Here is a 19101-nt window from a genome sequence, read left to right as displayed (position 1 = left end):
TTGCTATTCGGAACTAAGCAGACACAGTCACAACCCTGCAGCAGCGTGCTTGGCCTAGCATGGCACTCTATGCCTATTACCAAGTTGGGGTAGGTTAGGCTTTGCTTTTGGCTCCGGCTCTCAGGCAGACTCGGGGTCTAGGCCATTGCCTTCACCACAGGAGAGAGGAATCGACAGGAAACCTGCACACGGCCCGTGCACCGACTAGGGAGCTTTGGGGAACTATGCCCACTCCTTCCCCTTAAACCCCGTGACTCCTCCAAGCTTCCACATCCTGGAGGAAGATGGCATCTGACTGCCCGTTATTTTGGAGCTGTTTCTGCGAGTTCAGCGTAGGCGCCTGGTGGCTAGCGTATGTCTGCCCCAGGGACAGGTGGCCAAGGAGCTGCTGTCTCCTTGGGCCCAGAGGCTCAGGACAGGCATGCTTTCTGCCCAGACTCCTTCCTAAGAGTGGAGCACGCGCCTCTGCCCTAGTCGTCCCCTCATGTCTCCTTAGCAGCCAGGCTTCCATCTCACCGCACAGGGAGCGGGTGACTCTTGTCTTGCACCGGCCGGCTGTTCGTGCCTCGGCAGGCTATCCTGCTTCCCGAGTTTTTTTTTCGGCCCCAAGGCCAAGGTCTCCTTCTCCTCTCCGGGGGCGGTGTGCTGCGCCTTCCCCACACTTGGCTTCACTTTCAGGCAGAAGGGATGCTGGGGAGAACAGTATTTCGCTCCAGGCGGGTATCTTCCACCGAGCTGTGGAGACTAGCTCAGGCAAGCAGCAACAGCATCCCCAAACCCAACTCTTATTTCCCAAGGAACGCTGTGCTTTCCCAGGGGAGATGCCCAGGCATAGAGGCTTGTGCTGGATGAGGGTTTCTCCAACCGAGAGACGGAGCTCAGGCAAGCAGCAGTAGCCCGCAGAACATTTCTAAGCGAATGCTGTGCTTTCGAAGAGGGTTTGGCTTGGAGCGAACAGCACTTCGCTGCTGCTTCCTCCGCAAGGCTTCAGTAGCGTCAGGGAAGAAGAGCTGTGGGAGAGCTGGTGCCTCTTGGGCCTTGCTTTCCCGGGCTCCATGATCGCGTTCTGGGTTAACCCTGCCAGGCCGAACTCTGCAGACACAGCCACAACCCTGCAGTATCGTGCGTAGCCTAGGATGGCACACTCTGCACACTACCATCTCCCAGTGTAGGCATCGCTTGGCCTTTTACTCTGGCGCTAAGGCAGATTCTTGGACTAGGCCATTGCTTTCCCCACAGGAAAGGAGAGGTGACAGGATCCCTGCACACCGCCCGTGCACTAAATAGGGAGCATTGGGGGACTGTGCCCACTCCTTTCGCTTAAACCCGTGCCTCCTGCAAGCTTCCACATCCTGGAAGAAGACGGCACCTGACTCCCCGTTATTTCAGGGAGCTGTTTCCGCGAGGTCAGCGTAGGCGTCTGGTGGCTAGCGCATGTCTGCCCCAGGGACAGGTGGCCAAGGAGCTGCTCTCTCCTTGGGCCCAGAGGTTCAGGACAGGCATGCTTTCTGCCCAGACTCCTTCGTAAGAGTGGTGCACGTGGCCTGCCCTACTCATCCCCTCCTGTCTCCTTAGCAGCCAGGCCCTTGTCTCTCTGCACTGGGAGCGGGTGATACTTGTATTGCCGGCTCTCCTGCTTCGCAACCCTTTCCAGACCAGAAGGCCAACGGCTCCTGCTCTTCTCCCCGGGCAGCGTGCTGCACCTTCCACTGACATGCTCCTGGGGACCGCAGTGAAAACGTGTCCCTTTCCTTAAGGCTCTTTCCACAGGCGCCACCGAGCTACTCTCTCAGGCAGAGGGGATGCCCAGGCATAGATGATTTCGCTCCATGCGGGTTTATTACAGCGTGCTGAGGAGACCAGCTCAGGCAAACAGGAGCATCCCTCAGACCGGACTCTGATTTCCCAAAGAATGCTGTGCTTTCCCAGAGGGGATGCCAGGGAAAAGAGGCTTTCGCACTATGCGGGTTTCTCCCATCGTGCTGCAAATACTAGGCTAAGGCAAGCAGCAACAGCAGCCCTCAGAACCGACTCTGATTTCCCAGCGACTGCTATGCTTTCTCAGAGGTTTTCAGCTTGGCACGAAACGCACTTCACTGCTGCTTCCTCAGAAAGGCTTTGGGTGTTCACTCTGCGCGGCAGGGAAGAAGAGCCGCGGGAGAGCTGGTGCCTCTTGGGACTTGCTTTCCTGGGCTCTGACTTTTTGCGCCCGGGATTCACCTTGCTATTCGGAACTAAGCAGACACAGTCACAACCCTGCAGCAGCGTGCTTGGCCTAGCATGGCACTCTATGCCTATTACCAAGTTGGGGTAGGTTAGGCTTTGCTTTTGGCTCCGGCTCTCAGGCAGACTCGGGGCCTAGGCCATTGCCTTCACCACAGGAGAGAGGAATCGACAGGAACCCTGCACACGGCCCGTGCACCGACTAGGGAGCTTTGGGGAACTATGCCCACTCCTTCCCCTTAAACCCCGTGACTCCTCCAAGCTTCCACATCCTGGAGGAAGATGGCATCTGACTGCCCGTTATTTTGGAGCTGTTTCTGCGAGAGTTCAGCGTAGGCGCCTGGTGGCTAGCGTATGTCTGCCCCAGGGACAGGTGGCCAAGGAGCTGCTGTCTCCTTGGGCCCAGAGGCTCAGGACAGGCATGCTTTCTGCCCAGACTCCTTCCTAAGAGTGGAGCACGCGCCTCTGCCCTAGTCGTCCCCTCATGTCCTCCTTAGCAGCCAGGCTTCCATCTCACTGCACAGGGAGCGGGTGACTCTTGTCTTGCCACCGGCCGGCTGTTCGTGCCTCGGTAGGCTATCCTGCTTCCCGAGTGTTTCCCGACCCCAAGGCCAAGGGCTCCTTCTCCTCTCCGGGGGCGGTGTGCTGCGCATTTCCCCACAATTGGCTTCACTCTCAGGAAGAGGGGATGCTGGGAAGAAGAGTATTTCGCTCCAGGCGGGTATCTTCCACCGAGCTGTGGAGACTAGCTCAGGCAAGCAGCAACGGCATCCCCAAACGCAACTCTGATTTCCCAAGGAACGCTGTGCTTTCCCGGGGAGATTTCCAGGCATAGAGGCTTTTGCTGGATGAGGGTTTCTCCCACCGAGAGACGGGGCTCAGGCAAGCAGCAGCAGCCCGCAGAACATTTCTCAGCGAATGCTGTTCTTTCGCATAGGCTTCGGCTTGGAGCGAACAGCACTTCGCTGCTGCTTCCTCTCCGCAAGGCTTCAGTCGCGTCAGGGAAGAAGAGCTGTGGGAGAGCTGGTGCCTCTTGGGCCTTGCTTTCCCGGGCTCCATGATCGCGTTCTGGGTTCTCCCTGCCAGGCCGAACTATGCAGACACAGCCACAACCCTGCAGTACCGTGCGTAGCCTAGGATGGCACTCTCTGCACACTACCATCTCCCAGTGTAGGCATCGCTTGGCCTTTTATTCTGGCGCTCAGGCGGATACTTGGACTAGGCTATTGCTTTCCCCACAGGAAAGGATAGGTGACAGGATCCCGGTACACCGCCCGTGCACTGAATAGGGAGCTTTGGGGGACTGTGCCCACTCCTTTCCCTTAAACCCCGTGCCTCCTGCAAGCTTCCACATCCTGGAAGAAGACGGCACCTGACTCCCCGTTATTTCAGGGAGCTGTTTCCGCGAGGTCAGCGTAGGCGCCTGGTGGCTAGCGCCTGTCTGCCCCAGGGCCAGGTGGCCAAGGAGCTGCTGTCTCCTTGGGCCCAGAGGCTCAGGACAGGCATGCTTTCTGCCCAGACTCCTTCCTAAGAGTGGAGCACGCGCCTCTGCCCTCGTCGTCTCCTCATGTCTCCTTAGCAGCCAGGCTTCCATCTCACCGCACAGGGAGCGGGTGACTCTTGTCTTGCACCGGCCGGCTGTTCGTGCCTCGGCAGGCTATCCTGCTTCCCGAGTTTTTCCGGCCCCAAGGCCAAGGTCTCCTTCTCCTCTCCGGGGGCGGTGTGCTGCGCCTTCCCCACACTTGGCTTCACTTTCAGGCAGAAGGGATGCTGGGGAGAACAGTATTTCGCTCCAGGCGGGTATCTTCCACCGAGCTGTGGAGACTAGCTCAGGCAAGCAGCAACAGCATCCCCAAACCCAACTCTTATTTCCCAAGGAACGCTGTGCTTTCCCAGGGGAGATGCCCAGGCATAGAGGCTTTTGCTGGATGAGGGTTTCTCTCCAACCGAGAGACGGAGCTCAGGCAAGCAGCAGTAGCCCGCAGAACATTTCTAAGCGAATGCTGTGCTTTCGAAGAGGCTTTGGCTTGGAGCGAACAGCACTTCGCTGCTGCTTCTTCCGCAAGGCTTCAGTCGCGTCAGGGAAGAAGAGCTGTGGGAGAGCTGGTGCCTCTTGGGCCTTGTTTTCCCGGGCTCCATGATCGCGTTCTGGTTTCACCCTGCCAGGCCGAACTATGCAGACACAGACACAACCCTGCAGTACCGTGCATAGCCTAGGATGGCACTCTATGCACACTACCATCTCCCAGTGTAGGCTTCGCTTGGCCTTTTACTCTGGTGCTCAGGCGGATACTTGGACTAGGCCATTGCTTTCCCCACAGGAAAGGAGAGGTGACAGGATCCCTGCACACCGCCCGTGCGCTAAATAGGGAGCTTTGGGGGACTGTGCCCACTCCTTTCCCTTAAACCCCGTGCCTCCTGCAAGCTTCCACATCCTGGAAGAAGACGGCACCTGACTCCCCGTTATTTCAGGGAGCTGTTTCCGCGAGGTCAGCGTAGGCGCCTGGTGGCTAGTGCATGTCTGCCCCAGGGACAGGTGGCCAAGGAGCTGCTCTCTCCTTGGGCCCAGAGGTTCAGGACAGGCATGCTTTCTGCCCAGACTCCTTCCTAAGTGTGGAGCACGCGGCCTGCCGTACTCATCCCCTCCTGTCTCCTTAGCAGCCAGGCCCCTGTCTCTCTGCACTAGGAGCGGGTGATACTTGTATTGCCGGCTCTCCTGCTTCGCAAACCCTTTCCAGACCAGAAGGCCAACGGCTCCTGCTCTTCTCCCCGGGCAGCGTGCTGCACCTTCCACTGACATGCTCCTGGGGACCGCAGTGAAAAACGTGTCCATTTCCTTAAGGCTCTTTCCACAGGCGCCACCGCGCTTCTCTCTCAGGCAGAGGGGATGCCCAGGCATAGAGGATTTCGCTCCATGCGGGTTTATTACAACGTGCTGAGGAGACCAGCTCAGGCAAACAGGAGCATTCCCTCAGACCGGACTCTGATTTCCCAAAGAATGCTGTGCTTTCCCAGAGGGGATGCCAGGGCAAAGAGGCTTTCGCACTATGCGGGTTTCTCCCATCGTGCTGCGAATACTAGGCTAAGGCAAGCAGCAACAGCAGCCCTCAGAACCGACTCTGATTTCCCAGCGACTGCTATGCTTTCTCAGAGGTTTTCAGCTTGGCACGAAACGCACTTCACTGCTGCTTCCTCAGAAAGGCTTTGGGTGTTCACTCTGCGCGGCAGGGAAGAAGAGCCGCAGGGAGAGCTGGTGCCTCTTGGGACTTGCTTTCCTGGGCTCTGACTTTGCGCCCGGGATTCACCTTGCTATTCGGAACTAAGCAGACACAGTCACAACCCTGCAGCAGCGTGCTTGGCCTAGCATGGCACTCTATGCCTATTACCATGTCCTGGGGTAGGTTAGGCTTTGCTTTGGCTCCGGCTCTCAGGCAGACTCGGGGCCTAGGCCAGTGCCTTCACCACAGGAGAGAGGAGGCGACAGGATCCCTGCACACGGCCCCGTGCACACACTAGGGAGCTTTGGAGAACTATGCCCACTCCTTCCCCTTAAAACCCCGTGCCTCCCTCCAAGCTTCCACATCTGGAGGAAGATGGCATCTGACTGCCCGTTATTTTGGAGCTGTTTCTGCGAGTTCAGCGTAGGCGCCTGGTGGCTAGCGAATGTCTGCCCCAGGGCCAGGTGGCCAAGGAACTGCTGTCTCCTTGGGCCCAGAGGCTCAGGACAGGCATGCTTTCTGCCTAGACTCCTTCCTAAGAGTGGAGCACGCGCCTCTGCCCTAGTCGTCCCCTCATGTCTCCTTAGCAGCCAGGCTTCCATCTCACCGCACAGGGAGCGGGTGACTCTTGTCTTGCCACCGGCCTGCTGTAGGTGCCGCGGCAGGCTATCCTGCTTCCCGAGTGTTTCCCGACGCCAAGGCCAAGGGCTGCTTCTCCTCTCCGGGGGCGGTGTGCTGCGCCCTTCCCCACACTTGGCTTCACTGTCAGGCAGAGGGGATGCTGGGAAGAAGAGTATTTCGCTCCAGGCGGGTATCTTCCACCGAGCTGTGGAGACTAGCTCAGGCAAGCAGCAACAGCATCCCCAAACCCAACTCTGATTTCCCAAGGAACGCTGTGCTTTCCCACGGGAGATTTCCAGGCATAGAGGCTTGTGCTGGATGAGGGTTTCTCCCCACCGAGAGACTGGGCTCAGGCAAGCAGCAGCAGCCCGCAGAACATTTCTAAGCGACTGCTGTGCTTTCGCAGAGGGTTTGGCTTGGAGCGAACAGCACTTCGCTGCTGCTTCCTCCGCAAGGCTTCAGTAGCGTCAGGGAAGAAGAGCTGTGGGAGAGCTGGTGCCTCTTGGGCCTTGCTTTCCCGGGCTCCATGATCGCGTTCTGGGTTAACCCTGCCAGGCCGAACTCTGCAGACACAGCCACAACCCTGCAGTATCGTGCGTAGCCTAGGATGGCACACTCTGCACACTACCATCTCCCAGTGTAGGCATCGCTTGGCCTTTTACTCTGGCGCTAAGGCAGATTCTTGGACTAGGCCATTGCTTTCCCCACAGGAAAGGAGAGGTGACAGGATCCCTGCACACCGCCCGTGCACTAAATAGGGAGCTTTGGGGGACTGTGCCCACTCCTTTCGCTTAAACCCGTGCCTCCTGCAAGCTTCCACATCCTGGAAGAAGACGGCACCTGACTCCCCGTTATTTCAGGGAGCTGTTTCCGCGAGGGTCAGCGTAGGCGTCTGGTGGCTAGCGCATGTCTGCCCCAGGGACAGGTGGCCAAGGAGCTGCTCTCTCCTTGGGCCCAGAGGTTCAGGACAGGCATGCTTTCTGCCCAGACTCCTTCGTAAGAGTGGTGCACGTGGCCTGCCCTACTCATCCCCTCCTGTCTCCTTAGCAGCCAGGCCCTTGTCTCTCTGCACTGGGAGCGGGTGATACTTGTATTGCCGGCTCTCCTGCTTCGCAACCCTTTCCAGACCAGAAGGCCAACGGCTCCTGCTCTTCTCCCCGGGCAGCGTGCTGCACCTTCCACTGACATGCTCCTGGGGACCGCAGTGAAAACGTGTCCCTTTCCTTAAGGCTCTTTCCACAGGCGCCACCGCGCTACTCTCTCAGGCAGAGGGGATGCCCAGGCATAGAGGATTTCGCTCCATGCGGGTTTATTACAGCGTGCTGAGGAGACCAGCTCAGGCAAACAGGAGCATCCCTCAGACCGGACTCTGATTTCTCAAAGAATGCTGTGCTTTCCCAGAGGGGATGCCAGGGCAAAGAGGCTTTCGCACTATGCGGGTTTCTCCCATCGTGCTGCGAATACTAGGCTAAGGCAAGCAGCAACAGCAGCCCTCAGAACCGACTCTGATTTCCCAGCGACTGCTATGCTTTCTCAGAGGTTTTCAGCTTGGCACGAAACGCACTTCACTGCTGCTTCCTCAGAAAGGCTTTGGGTGTTCACTCTGCGCGGCAGGGAAGAAGAGCCGCGGGAGAGCTGGTGCCTCTTGGGACTTGCTTTCCTGGGCTCTGACTTTGCGCCCGGGATTCACCTTGCTATTCGGAACTAAGCAGACACAGTCACAACCCTGCAGCAGCGTGCTTGGCCTAGCATGGCACTCTATGCCTATTACCATGTCCTGGGGTAGGTTAGGCTTTGCTTTGGCTCCGGCTCTCAGGCAGACTCGGGGCCTAGGCCAGTGCCTTCACCACAGGAGAGAGGAGGCGACAGGATCCCTGCACACGGCCCGTGCACACACTAGGGAGCTTTGGAGAACTATGCCCACTCCTTCCCCTTAAACCCCGTGCCTCCTCCAAGCTTCCACATCTGGAGGAAGATGGCATCTGACTGCCCGTTATTTTGGAGCTGTTTCTGCTGAGTTCAGCGTAGGCGCCTGGTGGCTAGCGAATGTCTGCCCCAGAGCCAGGTGGCCAAGGAACTGCTGTCTCCTTGGGCCCAGAGGCTCAGGACAGGCATGCTTTCTGCCTAGACTCCTTCCTAAGAGTGGAGCACGCGCCTCTTCCCTAGTCGTCCCCTCATGTCTCCTTAGCAGCCAGGCTTCCATCTCACCGCACAGGGAGCGGGTGACTCTTGTCTTGCCACCGGCCTGCTGTAGGTGCCGTGGCAGGCTATCCTGCTTCCCGAGTTTTTTTCCGGCCCCAAGGCCAAGTGCTCCTTCTCCTCTCCGGGGGCGTTGTGCTGCGCCTTGCCCACACTTGGCTTCACTGTCAGGCAGAGGGGATGCTGGGAAGAAGATTATTTTTCGCTCCAGGCGGCGGGTATCTTCCACCGAGCTGTGGAGACTAGCTCAGGCAAGCAGCAGCAACAGCATCCCCAAACCCAACTCTGATTTCCCAAGGAACGCTGTGCTTTCCCACGGGAGATTTCCAGGCATAGAGGCTTGTGCTGGATGAGGGTTTCTCCCACCGAGAGACTGGGCTCAGGCAAGCAGCAGCAGCCCGCAGAACATTTCTAAGCGACTGCTGTGCTTTCGCAGAGGGTTTGGCTTGGAGCGAACAGCACTTCGCTGCTGCTTCCTCCGCACGGCTTCAGTAGCGTCAGGGAAGAAGAGCTGTGGGAGAGCTGGTGCCTCTTGGGCCTTGCTTTCCCGGGCTCCATGATCGCGTTCTGGGTTAAACCTGCCAGGCCGAACTCTGCAGACACAGCCACAACCCTGCAGTATCGTGCGTAGCCTAGGATGGCACTCTCTGCACACTACCATCTCCCAGTGTAGGCATCGCTTGGCCTTTTACTCTGGCGCTAAGGCAGATTCTTGGACTAGGCCATTGCTTTCCCCACAGGAAAGGAGAGGTGACAGGATCCCTGCACACTGCCCGTGCACTAAATAGGGAGCTTTGGGGGACTGTGCCCACTCCTTTTGCTTAAACCCGTGCCTCCTGCAAGCTTCCACATCCTGGAAGAAGACGGCACCTGACTCCCCGTTATTTCAGGGAGCTGTTTCCGCGAGGTCAGCGTAGGCGTCTGGTGGCTAGCACATGTCTGCCCCAGGGACAGGTGGCCAAGGAGCTGCTCTCTCCTTGGGCCCAGAGGTTCAGGACAGGCATGCTTTCTGCCCAGACTCCTTCGTAAGAGTGGTGCACGTGGCCTGCCCTACTCATCCCCTCCTGTCTCCTTAGCAGCCAGGCCCTTGTCTCTCTGCACTGGGAGCGGGTGATACTTGTATTGCTGGCTCTCCTGCTTCGCAACCCTTTCCAGACCAGAAGGCCAACGGCTCCTGCTCTTCTCCCCGGGCAGCGTGCTGCACCTTCCACTGACATACTCCTGGGGACCGCAGTGAAAACGTGTCCCTTTCCTTAAGGCTCTTTCCACAGGCGCCACCGCGCTACTCTCTCAGGCAGAGGGGATGCCCAGGCATAGAGGATTTCGCTCCATGCGGGTTTATTACAGCGTGCTGAGGAGACCAGCTCAGGCAAACAGGAGCATCCCTCAGACCGGACTCTGATTTCCCAAAGAATGCTGTGCTTTCCCAGAGGGGATGCCAGGGCAAAGAGGCTTTCGCACTATGCGGGTTTCTCCCATCGTGCTGCGAATACTAGGCTAAGGCAAGCAGCAACAGCAGCCCTCAGAACCGACTCTGATTTCCCAGCGACTGCTATGCTTTCTCAGAGGTTTTCAGCTTGGCACGAAACGCACTTCACTGCTGCTTCCTCAGAAAGGCTTTGGGTGTTCACTCTGCGCGGCAGGGAAGAAGAGCCGCGGGAGAGCTGGTGCCTCTTGGGACTTGCTTTCCTGGGCTCTGACTTTGCGCCCGGGATTCACCTTGCTATTCGGAACTAAGCAGACACAGTCACAACCCTGCAGCAGCGTGCTTGGCCTAGCATGGCACTCTATGCCGATTACCAAGTCCTGGGGTAGGTTAAGCTTTGCTTTTGGCTCCGGCTCTCAGGCAGACTCGGGGTCTAGGCCAGTGCCTTCACCGCAGGAGAGAGGAGGCGACAGGAACCCTGCACACGGCCCGTGCACCGACTAGGGAGCTTTGGGGAACTATGCCCACTCCTTCCCCTTAAACCCCGTGACTCCTCCAAGCTTCCACATCCTGGAGGAAGATGGCATCTGACTGCCCGTTATTTTGGAGCTGTTTCTGCGAGTTCAGCGTAGGCGCCTGGTGGCTAGCGTATGTCTGCCCCAGGGACAGGTGGCCAAGGAGCTGCTGTCTCCTTGGGCCCAGAGGCTCAGGACAGGCATGCTTTCTGCCCAGACTCCTTCCTAAGAGTGGAGCACGCGCCTCTGCCCTAGTCGTCCCCTCATGTCTCCTTCGCAGCCAAGCGACCATCTCACCGCACAGGGAGCGGGTGACTCTTCTTACACCGGCCGGCTGTTCGTGTCTCTGCAGGCTATCCTGCTTCCCGAGTGTTTCCCGACCCCAAGGCCAAGTGCTTCTTTTTCTCTCCAGGGGCGGTGTGCTGCGCCTTCCCCACACTTGGGTTCAGTCTCAAGCAGAGGGGATGCTGGGAAGAAGAGTATTTCGCTCCATGCGGGTATCTTCCACCGAGCTGTGGAGACTAGCTCAGGCAAGCAGGAACAGCATCCCCAAACCCAACTCTTATTTCCCAAGGAACGCTGTGCTTTCCCAGGGGAGATGCCCAGGCATAGAGGCTTTTGCTGGATGAGGGTTTCTCCCACCGAGAGACTGGGCTCAGGCAAGCAGCAGCAGCCCGCAGAACATTTCTAAGCGAATGCTGTGCTTTCGCAGAGGCTTTGGCTTGGAGCGAACAGCACTTCGCTGCTGCTTCCTCCGCAAGGCTTCAGTCGCGTCAGGGAAGAAGAGCTGTGGGAGAGCTGGTGCCTCTTGGACATTGTTTTCCCGGGGTCCATGAATGCGTTCTGGGTTCACCCTGCCAGGCCGAACTATGCAGACACAGCCACAACCCTGCAGTACCGTGCATAGCCTAGGATGGCACTCTATGCACACTACCATCTCCCAGTGTAGGCTTCGCTTGGCCTTTTACTCTGGCGCTCAGGCGGATACTTGGACTAGGCCATTGCTTTCCCCACAGGAAAGGAGAGGTGACAGGATCCCTGCTCACCGCCCGTGGACTGAATAGGGAGCTTTGGGGGACTCTGCCCACTCCTTTCCCTTAAACCCCGTGCCTCCTGCAAGCTTCCACATCCTGGAAGAAGACGGCAACTGACTCCCCTTTATTTCATGGAGCTGTTTCCGCGAGGGCAGCGTAGGCGCCTGGTGGCTAGCGCATGTCTGCCCCAGGGACAGGTGGCCAAGGAGCTGCTCTCTCCTTGGGCCCAGATGTTCAGGACAGGCATGCTTTCTGCCCAGACTCCTTCGTAAGAGTGGAGCACGTGGCCTGCCCTACTCATCCCCTCCTGTCTCCTTAGCAGTCAGGCCCCTGTCTCTCTGCACTGGGAGCGGGTGATACTTGTATTGCCGGCTCTGCTGCTTCGCAACCCTTTCCAGACCAGAAGGCCAACGGCTCCTGCTCTTCTCCCCGGGCAGCGTGCTGCACCTTCCACTGACATGCTCCTGGGTTCCCCAGTGAAAAAGGTGTCCCTTTCCTTAAGGCTCTTTCCACAGGCGCCACCGCGCTTCTCTCTCAGGCAGAGGGGATGCCCAGGCATAGAGGATTTCGCTCCATGTGCGTTTATTACACCGTGCTGAGGAGACCAGCTCAGGCAAACAGGAGCATTCACTCAGACCGGAATCTGATTTCCCAAAGAATGCTGTGCTTTCCCAGAGGGGTGCCAGGGCTAAGAGGCTTCGCTCTATGCGGGTTTGTCCCATCGTGCTGCGAATACTAGGCTAAGGCAAGCAGCAACAACAGCAGCCCACAGGACCGACTCTGATTTCCCAGCGACTGCTATGCTTTCGCAGAGGTTTTCAGTTGGCGGGAAGCGCACTTCTCTGCTGCTTCCTCAGCAAGGCTTTGGGTGTTCGCTCTGTCGCATCAGGGAAGGAGAGTCGTGGTAGAGCTGGTTTCTCTTGGACCTTGCTTTCCCAGCCTCCATGTTGTCGCCCTGGGTTTACCCTGCCAGGCCGACCTAAGCAGACACAGTCACAACCCTGCAGCAGCGTGCATGGCCTCAGATGGTACTCTAAGCACACTACCATCTCCCGGTGTAGGCAATGCTTGGCCTTTGGCACTGGACCTCAGGCGGATTCACGGACAAGGCCAGTGCCTTCCCCAAAGGAGAGGGGAGGCGAAAGGTTCCCTGAACACCGCCCGTTCACTGGAATGGGGAGCTTTGGGGGATTGTCCCCACTCCTTCCCCCGCAAACCCCCTGCCACCTAAAACGCTGTCACATGTTGGAGGAAGATGGCATCTGACTGCCCGTTTCTCGAGGGAGCTGTTTCTGCCATTTCCTGGTATGGCGCCTGGTAGCTAGCCCAAGTCTGCCCTATGGACAGGTGGTGAAGGAGATGAAGTCCCCTGGGGACCAGAGGCACAGGACAGGCCTGCCTTCTGCCCACTCTCCTTCCTCAGTGTGGAGCACGCATCCCTGCCCTAATCGTCCCCTCATGTCTCCTTAGGAACCAGGCTTTGTCACTCCGCACAGAGGGCGGGAGACACTTGTCTTGCCACCGGCCTGCTCTTCCTGCCATGGCAGGCTACCCTGCTTCCCGTCCTTTTCCCTACCACAAGGCCAACGGCTCCTTCTCTTCTCTGGGGGCGGCGTGCTGCGCCTTCCCCAGACTTGCTCCTGGGGAGTGCAGTTACAGACGTGTGCAATCACGCTTCTCTCTCAGATCTCAAATACACAACATAACCCTACACCTAAAGGAGTTGGAGAAAGAACAACAAAGGAAGCCTAAACCCAGCAGGAGAAGAGGAATAATAAAGATCAGAGCAGAAATCAATGAAATAGAAACAAACAAACAAAAACCACAAAACAATAACAACAACAACAACAAAAACAATAGAACAAATCAACGAAACTAGGAGCTGGTTCTTTGAAAGAATTAATAAGATTGATAAACCCCTTTCCAGACTTATCAAAAAGAAAAGAGAAAGAACCCAAATAAATAAAATCATGAATGAAAGGAGAGATCACAACCAACACCAAAGAAATACAAACAATTATAAGAACATACTATGAGCAACTCTATGCCAACAAATTCAACAATCTGGAAGAAATGGATACATTCCTAGAGACATATAAACTACCACAACTGAACCAGGAAGAAATAGAAAACCTGAACAGACCCATAACCAGTACGGAGATTGAAACAGTCATCAAAAATCTCCAAACAAACAAAAGCCCCGGGCCAGATGGCTTCCCAGGGGAATTCTACCAAACATTTAAAGAAGAATTAATTCCTATTCTCATGATACTGTTCCAAAAAAATAGAAATGGAAGGAAAACTCCCAAACTCCTTTTTTTTTTTCCTGAGGCCAACATCACCTTGATCCCAAAACCAGACAAGGATCCCATCAAAAAAGAGAACTACAGACCAATATCCTTGATGAACACAGATGAGAAAATTCTCACCAAAATACTTGCCAATAAGATTCAACAGTACCTTAAAAGGATTATTCACCACGACCAACTGGGATTTATTCCAGGGCTACAAGGTTGGTTCAACATCTGCAAATCAATCAATGTGATACAACACATCAATAAAAGAAAGAACAAGAACCATATGATACTCTCCATAGATGCTGAAAAGCATTTGGCAAAGTGCAGTATCCCTTCCTGCTTAAAACTCTTCAAAGTGGGGCGCCTGGGTGGCTCAGTGGGTTAAGCCTCTACCTTCGGCTCAGGTCATGATCCCAGGGGCCTGGGATCGAGTCCTGCATTGGGCTTTCTGCTCAGCAGGGAGCCTGCTTCTCCTCATCTCTCTCTCTGTCTGTCTCTCTGCCTATTTGTGATCTCTCTCTCTGTCAAATAAGTAAATAAAATCTTTAAAAAAAAAACGTCAAAGTGTAGTGATAGAGGGCACATATTATCAATATTATCAAAGCCATCTATGAAAAACCCACTGCAAATATTATTCTCAATGGAGAAAAACTGAATACTTTTCCGCTGAGGTCAGGAACACGGCAGGGATGTCCGTTATCACCACTGCTATTCAACATTGTACTAGAAGTCCTAGCCTCAGCAATCAGACAACAAAAAGAAATTAAAGGCATCCAAATTTTGCCAAATTGGCAGAAGAGAAGTCAAACTATCCCTGTTTGCAGATGATATGATACTGTATGTGGAAAACTTAAAGGACTCCACTCCAAATCTGCTATAACTTGTATAGAAATTCTGTAAAGTGTCAGGATATAAATCAATGAACAGAAATTGGTTGCATTTTTTTTATACCAACAAGACTGAAGAAATAGAAACTAAGGAGTGAATCCCATTTACAATTGCACCCAAAACCCTAAGATATCTAGGAATAAACCTAACAAAGAATCTATACTCAGAAAACTCTAAAGTACTCATGAAAGAAATTGAAGAAGACACAAAGAAATGGAAAAATGTTCCATGCTCCTGTATTGGAAGAACAAATATTGTGAAAATGTCTATGCTACCTAAAGCAATCTACACATTTAATGCAATCCCTATCAAAATCCCATCCATTTTTTTCAAAGAAATGGGACGAATCATCCTTATATATATAAGGAACCAGAAAATACCTCGAATAGCCAGAGGAATATTGAAAAAGAAAGCCAAAGTTGTTGGCATCACAATTCCAGATTTCAACCTCTATTACAAAGTTGTCATCATCAAGATAGTAGGGAACTGTCCCCAAAACAGACATAGATCAATGGAACAGAATAGAGAGCCCAGAAATACACCCTCAACTCTATGGTCAACTAATCTTCAACAAAGCAGAAAGGAATGTCCTATGGAAAAAAGACAGCCTCTTCAACAAATGGTGTTGGGAAAATTGAACAGCCACATGCAGAAAAATGAAATTGGGCCGTTTTTTTACACCACACATGAAAATAGACTGGAAATGGATGAAGAAGCATAATGTGAGAAAGGAATCCATCAAAATCCTTGAGGAGAAAAACAGGTAGCAACCTCTTTGACCTCAGCAGCAGCAACTCCTTCCTAGGAACATCGCCAAAGGCAAGGGAAGCAAGGGCAAAGAATGAACTACTGGGATCTCATCAGATCAAAAAGCTTTTGCACAGCAAAGGAAACAGTTAACAAAGCCAAAAGATGACTGTCAGAAGTTATCTGGGAGAAGATATTTGCAAATGACATACCAGATAAAGGGCCAGTATCTATCCAAAATCTATAAAGAGCTTATCAAACTCTAAGAACCCTAAGAACAAATAATCGAATGAAAAAATGGGCAGAGGACATGAACAGACATTTCTGCAAAGAATACATCCAAATGGCCAACAGACACATGAAAAAATGCTCCACATCACTCGGCATCAGGGAAATACAAATCAAAACCAGAATGAGATACCACCTCACACCTTTCAGAATGGCTAAAAATGAACAAGTCAGTCAATGACAGATGCTGGCGAGGATGTGGAGAAAGGGCAACCCTCCTACACTGTACGTGGGAATGCAAGCTGGTGCAACCACTCTGGAAAACAGCGTGGAGGTGCCTCAAAAAGCTGAAAATAGAACTACCCTATGACCCAGTGATTGTAGTACTGGATATATACCCTAAAGATACAAACGGGGCATTCTGAAGGGGCACATGCTCCCAAATGTTTATAGCAGCAATGTCCACAATAGTTAAACTATGGAAAGAACCTAAATGTCCTTCAACAGATCAATCAATAAATAAGATATGGTATATATGTATAATGGGATACTGTGCAACCATCAAAAAAAAATGAAATCCTGCTATTTGTGATGACATGGATGGAACTAGAGGGTATTATGCTTGGCGAAATAAATCAATCTGAGAAAGACAACTATCATATGATCTCCCTGATATGATGAAGTGGAGATGCAACATAGGCGGTTTCGGGTGTACGAAAAGGAAAATAAAAGAAGATGGGATTTGGAGGGAGACAAACCATAAAAGACTGAATCTCACAAAACAGACTGAGGGTTTTGCTGCGGGGGAGGTGTGTTGGGAGAGGATGGTGGGGGTATGGACATTGGGGAGGGCAGGTGCTATGGTGAGTGATGGTGAGTGCTGTGACATGTGTAAACCTGGTGATTCACAGACCTGTACCCCTAGGGATAAAAACACATTATATGTTTATAAAAAATTTTAAAAAATAATTTAAAGAATCCATTAAAGAAAAAACACATATTGCAAGCCCAGAGCTAATCTCATATTCAATCAAATAAGTTTGAAAGTTTTCCCCTTAAAGATCAGAAAAAAGACAAGTGTGTCCACTTTCACTACTCTCATTTGACATAGTACTGGATGTCCTAGCCAGAGAAACAAGGAACACAAAGAAATAAAAGACTCCAAAAAAAAAAAAAAAAAGAAGAAGAAGTAAAATTTTCTTTTTTTGGATAACATGAACTTACATGTAAAAAAATCCTAAAAACTTCACAAAAAATTTTGAATAAACAAATTTAATAAAGCTGCCAAATACAAGATCAATATATAAAAGACAGGAATTTTGTTTTGTTTCGTTTTTTTAAAATAGTTTTTTATGTCATCCTTGCTCAGTGATCATGCTAATCTTCTCTGCATCATTCCAATTTTAGTATATGTGCTGCCAAAGTAAGCACAAGACAAGAGCATTTTAACACTCTAATGATGAACTATCTGAAAAAATAAAGAGAACAATCTAATTCACAATAGCATCAAAAATAATAAAATACTTAGGAAAAGATTTAACTAACAAGATGAAAGATCTGTACCCCATAAACTATGACATTGATAAAGAATTTGAAGGAGACATAAATGGAAAGATAGCTCATATTTATGAATGGTAAGAATTAACATTGTTAAAATGTCCATACTACCGAAAACCATCTGTAAATTCAATTCCTATCAAATATCCAATGCTAGGGGTGCCTGGGTGGCTCAGTGGGTTAAGCCGCTGCCTTCAGCTCAGGTCATGATCCCAGGGTCCTGGGATCGAGCCCTGCATCAGGCTCTCAGATCAGCAGGAAGCTGCTAACTCTTCTCTCTCTGCCTGCCTCTCGGCCTGCTTGTCATCTCTCTCTGTCAAATAAATAAATAAAAAATCTTTTTAAAAAATCCAATACTTTTTTTTACAGAAGTAAGGAAAGAATCCTAAAATTTATATGAGACTATAAAAGACAACAAATAATTAAAGCAGTTCTGAGAAAGAATGAAGAAGCGAAATTACACTTCTTGATTTGAAACTATACTACAAAGCCCTCATGCTCAAAACAATAAAGTATACTGGCACAAAAACAGACCAATAAACAAGTTGAACAGAATTGAGAGTCCAGAAATAAATCCTTTGATACAGTCACCTAATATTTGACAGGGGCCAACATATATAATGGGTAAAGATAGTCTGTTCAATAAATGATATTTAAAACTGAATAGTCACACAAACCAGCATGAAACTGGAACCTTATATCACTCATAAATCTTAACTTGAAATAGATTAAAGACTTAAATGTGATGCATGAAACTAAATTTCCTAAAGGAAAACATAGGAAAAATTCTCCTTGACATTGGTCTTGCGAATAGTTTTTTGGATACCAGGCCAAAAACACAAGCAAAAGAAGCATAAATAAATAAATGGTATTACATCAAACTAAAGTTTCTGCATTGCCAAAAAAAAAGGGGGGGAATGTAAACACAATCCATAGAATGGAAGAAAATACTTACAAATCTTTTATCTGAAAAAAGGTTAATAACCAACAGATACAAATAGAAAAATATATATAATTAAAAAAATAGCAAAAGGATCTCAATAGACTTTTTTTTCAAAAAAGTTATATAAATGACCAACAGGAGCATTAAAAAGTGCTCAACGTAAAACCTCAGGGCAAAGTCATTTTGTTGTTGTTGTTGTTGTTTACCTAAGAAAAACACAACAAGATAGTACTACCTATTAGAATATATACTACCAAAAAATTAAAACTAACAAATTTTGGTAAATATTGGGGAAAATGGGGAACTTATGCACTGTGATAGGGATAATTTGTATGGAAAACAGTATGGAGATTATTCATATTATTAAAAGTAAAATTACCATATGATTCAGTAATCCCACATCTAGGTATATATCTAAAGGAAACGAAGTCACTATTCGAAGACATATCTCCACTCTTATGTTCATTATAAAATTATTAACTCTAAGCAAGAGATGGAAATAACTTCAGTATCCATTAATGGATGAATGGATAAAATAAGTATGGTAAATATATACTATGGAATACTACTGAACCATGAAAAATTAAGAAATGCTGCCATTTACAACAGCATGGATGGATCTTGAAGGTATTATACTGAGTGAAATATTTCAAAGATTTTATATATATATTTTTAATTTATGTATTATGATATCCCTTACATACAGAATCTGAAGGAAAAGCACACTAATGGAAACTTAGAGTTGAGTCGACAAGAGGTGAACCTGGGGTGGAATAAGGTGGACAAAGGGTACAAACTTGCAACTATAATATGAAAAAGTTCTGGGGATCTAATGTACAGCATGATGATCATAGTTAATAATATATACATCCATTTTTATTGTGCTTCCCTTTATTACACTTTGCATATAATACATTATTACAAGTTGAAAGTTTATAGCAATCTTGTATAAAATAGGTCTGCTGCCACCATTTTTCTAACAACATTTGTTCATTTTGTGTCTGTCACATGTTGGTAATTCTTGCAATATTTCAAGTTTTTTCATTATTATTGTATTTGTTATGGTGATCTGTGATCAGTAATTATGACCCACTGAAAACTCAGAACTAGTTTACTTAAGGTATATACATTGTTTTTCCTTAAAGGCATAATGCTTTTGAACAGTACAGTATAGTTTTTATTTTTTATATGCACTGGGAAACATA

The 19101-nt window shown here is 50.7% G+C and overlaps 1 pseudogene; it reads right to left on the bottom strand.

Annotated features, from left to right (window-relative positions):
- Window positions 1–16735: 16735 nt before the first annotated feature.
- LOC123394687 lies at window positions 16736–16827 on the bottom strand (annotated as a pseudogene).
- Window positions 16828–19101: the final 2274 nt, after the last annotated feature.

The sequence above is a fragment of the Mustela putorius genome, unplaced genomic scaffold, assembly GCF_011764305.1.
Source record: "Mustela putorius furo isolate JIRA1106 unplaced genomic scaffold, ASM1176430v1.1 tig00003835_pilon_pilon_pilon, whole genome shotgun sequence".
In the NCBI taxonomy this organism is placed as follows: domain Eukaryota; kingdom Metazoa; phylum Chordata; class Mammalia; order Carnivora; family Mustelidae; genus Mustela; species Mustela putorius.
The sequence above is the reverse complement of the archived record's forward strand: the minus strand, read 5'-3'. Positions and strand labels throughout refer to the sequence as shown.